We start from the raw sequence: 6,787 nt of genomic DNA on the forward strand, positions 1-6,787 counted from the left end.
TTTATTATTCAGGAACAGCTATCTAGTTAAAAAGGTTAACTTAAAATGATACAGGAAATCGTGCACCGGAAAACGACTAGCGAAGAAGAAGAGGTCGTGAAGAAAAGGTCGGAGAAGAAGCGTGGTTGAAGCTCCGTGTCAAGCGGTCGAGCGGACATCACGAATGAACTTTGAGTCCTTTAAAGGAAGTTCATGCGATAGGTGATATCGCCGGAGTATTGTGGAGCCTGCATAGTCGGGTTTCGGCATTGAGATTCCGGAGAATGCTTGCCTAGAAGCTCCGGCTCGAGTGAGAGCCGTCCACCATTTCACCCCGCGCGCTGCCTTCATCGGAAAAGGTTTTTGTCGCGTCGGCTGGGCTTATCCTCCGGTGGTTTGCCGGGGACGGCTGTGCAATAAAGCGGCGTTTGAGGAGTACACGGCGATTCGCTGATTGAACGGCAAACGTGTACGTCGGCGCGTGTCTTTGGAGATTTTCCATTCTACCGCGAGTTTGCTGGGTGTTGGACCACGTGACTTCTGTGTCGCTTCGACCACCTACGCCTCAATTGATCTGGATCGGACATTGTTCCAACGATCGCTGGAGCAAATCAACTTCGCCTTGGAGAAGGTTATAGAGACATTGAGGAGGTTCTTTCCATGTACTGGGAACAGTGAGTTCGATTACTTTAACAGATGGTACCATCCTAAGATATTGATTGTATGGTGGCTGGCTATCATGGTTGTATCATTATTCCTGTGTGATTTTTAATATATTCTTTTTGTTGATAACCATTGGTGTGGTTTCGATCTTGATTTTGACACGGAGTAATATATTTCTTTTCTGCCGTGGCTCCTCCCGGGGTTCGGGGGTATACCGAGACCAGGGGGTCAGGGAGGAGCACGTAACAATATATATAGTACATTCAGAAAGTATTCAGACCCCTTCACTTTTCTCACATTTTATTATGTTGCAGCCTTGTGCTGAAATCGTTGAAATTCATTTTTTCCCTCATCAATCTACACTCAATACCCCATAATGACAAAGAGAAAACAGGATTTTAGAAATTTTTGCAAATTTATGAAAAATAAAAAACTGAAATATCACATTGACATAAGTATTCAGACCCTTTGCTATGACACTTGAAATTTAGCTGAGGTGCCTGCCATTTCTCTTGATCATCTTTGAGATGTTTCTACACCTTGATTTGAGTCCACCTGTACCTGATTTGAGTACAAATTCAATTGATTGGACATGATTTGGAAAGGCACACACCTGTCTATGTACGGTCTCACAGCTGACAATGCATATCAGAGCAAAAACCAAGCCATGAGGTCGAAGGAACTGCCTGCAGAGCTCAGAGACAGGATTGTGTCGAGGCACAAATCTGGGGAAGCCTACATCAAAATCTCTGCTGCATTGAAGGTTCCCAAGAGCACAGTGGCCTCCATAATTCTTAAATGGAAGAAGCTTGGAACAACCAGGACTCTTCCTAGAGCTGGCCGCCCGGCCAAATTGAGCAATCGGGGGAGAAGGGCCTTGGTAAAAGAGGTGACCAAGAACCCGATGGTCACTCTGGCTGAGCCGCAGAGATCCTGTGTGGAGATGGGAGAAACTTCCAGAAGGACAACCATCACTGCAACACTCCACCGATCTGGGTTTTATGGCAGAGTGGCCAGACGGAGGCCAAACAGTTCAATCTTCGTTTCATCAGACCAAAGAATCTTGTTTCTCACAGTGTGAAAGTACTTTAGGTGCTTTTTTGCAAACTCCAAGTGGGCTTTCATGTGTCTTTCACTGAGGAGAGGCTTGCACGTATGTATGTATGTATGTACGTGTCCGCTCTTCACCCATTGGTTGGATAGCTGAGCTAACGCTAACCACAATTGTAACCTGAAATACTTAACCTAAAGCACCCAGAGGACCCAAAAGACCACCACCCACCCCAGCTCCCCTCTGTCCCCTCTGAGGACCCAAAAGACCCCAAGGACCCGAACACCAATAATACACGGAGGACCCAAAAGACCCAGAGAAACCAAAAGGCCCAGAGGACACAAAAGACCCTAAATACCAAAAAGACTGAAAAGACCCAATGGACCCCAAAGACTCAAAAATACCCTGAAGACCCCGAAGACCAAAAATACCCCAAAGACTATAAAGATCCCAAATACCCCGTAGACCCCAAATACCAATATGATTCCGAAGACTGAAATAATTTTGAAGCCCTAAAATACCCCAAAGACACAAAAGATCCCAAAGATCCTGAAAGACCCCGAAGAAACAAAACACCCCAAAATTCCTTGAAGACCCCGAAGACCAAACGACTGAAAAGACCCCAAAAGACCCTTAAAGACCAAAAAGTCTGAAAATACCAAAATCCTCTCCCCTGTACAGTCTGCACAGTGATGAGTGGAGTGGAGAGGAGTGAGGGGTTGGAGAGGAGTGAGTGGCTGGAGAAGAGTGAGAGTCGGAGAGGAGAGAGGGAGGGGAGAAGAGAGAGGGAGGAGAGAAGAGAGAAGGAGGAGAGAAGAGAGAGGGGGGGGGCAGAGAGGAGTGAGGATTGAGAGGGAGGTAAGGGAATGGGAGAGGAGAGGAGTGAGGGGAAGGAGGGAGGGGTGAGGTGTAGAGAGGAGTGAGGAGTGAGGAGTAGAGGAGAGTAGTGTAATAATGTTGCTTCTGGGACACCTCCGTTTAACATGGGAAATCCCTATCTAATGTCATTTACCCCCTTGTCTTTTTCAAAAATCATAAACACCTCTATTTCTCCCACCCTCATCTTTATGAACCTTTTGTCTGTAGTACCTATCCTTAATGTTGTTCATTAGACCACTCAAACACTACAAATATTTGTTTTCTCTTATAGACCTATCATCCTTCTTCTACATATCATCTGGCAGATTAATCTTTGACCCACTCAAACATTGACCCATTCACTTCCATATTAATTCTTTCCCTCCCTCATTGCCCCTAAACACCTATATTTCTCTCACCCTGTTCTTTACGAACCTTCTAACCTTTTGACATGTTATCCTTATTCATTAGACCACTTAAACACCTGTGATCCTTCTGACCTCATGGACCTTTTAACCTTTTACTCTTAATATCATCTGGTGAATATAACCCACTCAAACAACGACCCTACAAATATTTGTTTATGCGTGGGAAATAATTTAATTCTCCTACAACTCTCTTCACCATCTAATATATTAACAAAAAATATGTTTGAGTTTGGTTCTTTATTAAGATATTTTAACTGAGCTAAGATAAAATGGTAAACCTCCCTCAATGTTCTTGTTTGAGCGCCTCCAGTGCCACATACCATTTTTTGGTAAGCTCCGCCCACTTTTTGGTAAACCACGCCCATTTTTTACTAAGCCCCGCCCACTTTTTGTTAAGCCACGCCCATTTTTTACTAAGCCCCGCCCACTTTTGCTAAGCTCCTCCCACTTTTGCCAAGTCCCACCCACTTTATAAACTCTTCAGCATTGTATCATTTCCAGGTAATACATTACATCATTTTCAGGGAATTTCCATCACATCATTTCCAGTTAAGACACGCCCAGGGAATTTCCACAGGAAGACACACCCAGTCCTTATAAAAGGCACCGACCACACAGGCTTTTTCAAACACGCTTTCTGCTTCACTTGAGAATGGACTACTATGCCGAAATGGAATGGGATAACTTTGCTATTCCATGGAGTCCTACTACCTGTGTAGAACTCAACCTTCAGATTGATGAACTGGACTCGAACCTCTTATCAATGGAGGTAAGTTTGTTTATTTATTTATTTATTTATTTATTTATTTATTTTTTTTTTTTTTTTTTTTTTTTTTTTAAGATGAGACTCGTGTAAGAGTTAACAAAGTTTATTTTAATATTCATAGAGCTTGATTTATACAAATAAAAAATATTGTATTAAATTAATACATTGTTATTTTCTTTCACAGGAAATTGTATCTGAGATACGAAATGAAAATTCTGCTTTTAACACAACTTGGGATGAAGTTATTTTTTTGTTTGAAGACATTTTGAACAACCAAGACCCCCAGAACGAGTTCTACCTTGATGACCCAGCCAAAGAGTTATACCTTGGAGATCCACAAAATCCTGAAAAAGAGTTTTACCATGATGATACTTGTTGTGAGTTATCAAAACAAAACCCACTGAACAAGTTCTACCTTGATGAGCCAGAATACAAGTCATACATTGGAGACCCACAAATTTCTGAAAATTGGGAAAGGAGAGTTCTCCCTGATGGTCCGCAGTTATACTATGTGAGACACATCATAGAAACCCTAAAAAATTGGGCAAGGAGAGTTCTCCCTGATGGTCCGCAGTTATACTATGTGAGACACATCATAGAAACCCTAAAAAATTGGGCAAGGAGAGTTCTCCCTGATGGTCCGCAGTTATACTATGTGAGACACATCATAGAAACCCTAAAAAATTGGGCAAGGAGAGTTCTCCCTGATGGTCCGCAGTTATACTATGTGAGACACATCATAGAAACCCTAAAAAATTGTGAAATGGGAATTCTCCCTGATGGTCCGCAGTTATACTATGTGAGACACATCATAGAAACCCTAAAAAATTGGGAAAGGGAAGTTTTCCCTGATGGTCCGCAGTTATACTATGTGAGACTTATCACGGAAACCCCCAATATTTCTGAAAATTGTGGTTTTACCTTGGGGACTTGGAAAGATGGTTATATTTTTGGAGACTCGGAATGGGGGTTTTGTTTTGATGACTCGGAATGTGATACCTATCTTGGAGGCTCAACAGGAATGTGGTTATACCTTGGGAACTTGGAAAGTTGGTTTTATTTTGGAGACTCTACCTGTGGGGTTCCTCTTGGAGACTCTTTGGATTCTAAAGCAATGAACAATGTTCTTTATTTAATGACGCTTGATTTAAGCAATATCAAGAAAGTTCGAGGAAGAAAATGCTGGAAAATTCTTTCTTCCCATTTCTACTTCTTCAAACTTAAAAGCCTTGAAAGACAGAATTGGAGGAAGAGGAAAAAAAAAAAAGAAATACGTATTTAAAAAAGAAGAAAAGAAAGATTATGTTAGGGTTTGGGTGGGATTTTGAATGTGAGGGTTAGGGATGGGGTTGGGTTAGGGTTGGGATTTTGAATGTGAGGGTTAGGGTTGGGGTTGGGTTAGGGATGGGGTTGGGTTAGGGATGGGGTTGGGTTAGGGATGGGTTGGGTTAGGGTTGGGATTTTGAATGTGAGGGTTAGGGTTGGGGTTGGGTTAGGGATGGGATTGGGTTAGGGTTGGGATTTTGAATGTGAGGGTTAGGGATGGGTTGGGTTAGGGATGGGGTTGGGTTAGGGATGGGGTTGGGTTAGGGTTGGGGTTGGGTTAGGGATGGGGTTGGGTTAGGGATGGGGTTGGGTTAGGGATGGGGTTGGGTTAGGGATGGGGTTGGGTTAGGGATGGGTTGGGTTAGGGATGGGTTTGGGTTAGGGATGGGGTTGGGTTAGGGCTTGGGTTGGGTTAGGGTTTGTATATTATTATGACTCACTCGCACATACACACACACACAAAAGTTAAGCCCCAACTAAAAAGTTGTGGGATTCTGTGTTTGGGGTTCACAGATTTAAAAACGTATCCCCATTATACACACACAAAAGTTAAGCCCCAACTAAAAAGTTGTGGGATTCTGTGTTTGGGGTTCACAGATTTAAAAACGTATCCCCATTATACACACACAAAAGTTAAGCCCCAACTAAAAAGTTGTGGGATTCTGTGTTTGGGGTTCACAGATTTAAAAACGTATCCCCATTATACACACACAAAAGTTAAGCCCCAACTAAAAAGTTGTGGGATTCTGTGTTTGGGGTTCACAGATTTAAAAACGTATCCCCATTATACACACACAAAAGTTAAGCCCCAACTAAAAAGTTGTGGGATTCTGTGTTTGGGGTTCACAGATTTAAAAACGTATCCCCATTACATTTTATTTATTTATTTATTATTTTCAAGGGTATTATCTGCTTACTTGTGTTTTTTGTAATTCTTGTGAGTAAAATGAACCCAAGATTTCTTCTCCATTTAAATCATATAATTTGTAGGTCCAAGGGACTGTATCCATTACATCAATGATTTTAAATAATTCACGAGTCCATTTTTGTGTATAACCTTTCTCAAAATGACTTTTCCATTTGTATATTCTTACAATATCACCAACTTTAAACTTGGGCTTTCTCAAATTAATCTCCTTTTCATATTCTAATTTTGTAAATGTTTCTGATGGTTTTGATTGTGTTGATGAATGAACTGTATTATTGTAATTATCTACAATATCCTGAATTAAATACACCCATTTTTGAGAACCGAGTTGTGTGAATTTTTTATATAATTTCTCTTTTAAAGTACGATTAAAACGCTCAATAACAACTGCCTTTCCTTCATTAAAGGTGCTGTATAATTTAATACCCTTCCCCTTAAGAAATTTCATGAATATTTTGTTATAGAACTCTGTTCCCTCATCAGTCCATAACTTCTTTGGTTTCCTTTTATCCCGATCAAATATTAGCTTAAAGGCTAACATTAAAGTATCACCCCTTTTATTTTTTAAAGGGACAACCCAGGCAAATCTACTCCTCAAATCAATAACGGTTAAAGCACACCTGTATCCCCTGTCATTATTCAATTCAATTAAATCAGCGGACCATATGTGGTCAGTGTATTTAGAATAAACCTTCCTTCTTTTAAACTTTGTGATTATAGGTTTGTGTAATTCTTCAGCCAAAAGCTCCTCAGTCTTGATGGCATCATTAGAGCCTAATAGTTTTTTG

The sequence above is a fragment of the Myxine glutinosa genome, chromosome 1 (assembly GCF_964187855.1).
Source record: "Myxine glutinosa chromosome 1, kmMyxGlut1.1, whole genome shotgun sequence".
NCBI lineage: Eukaryota > Metazoa > Chordata > Myxini > Myxiniformes > Myxinidae > Myxine > Myxine glutinosa.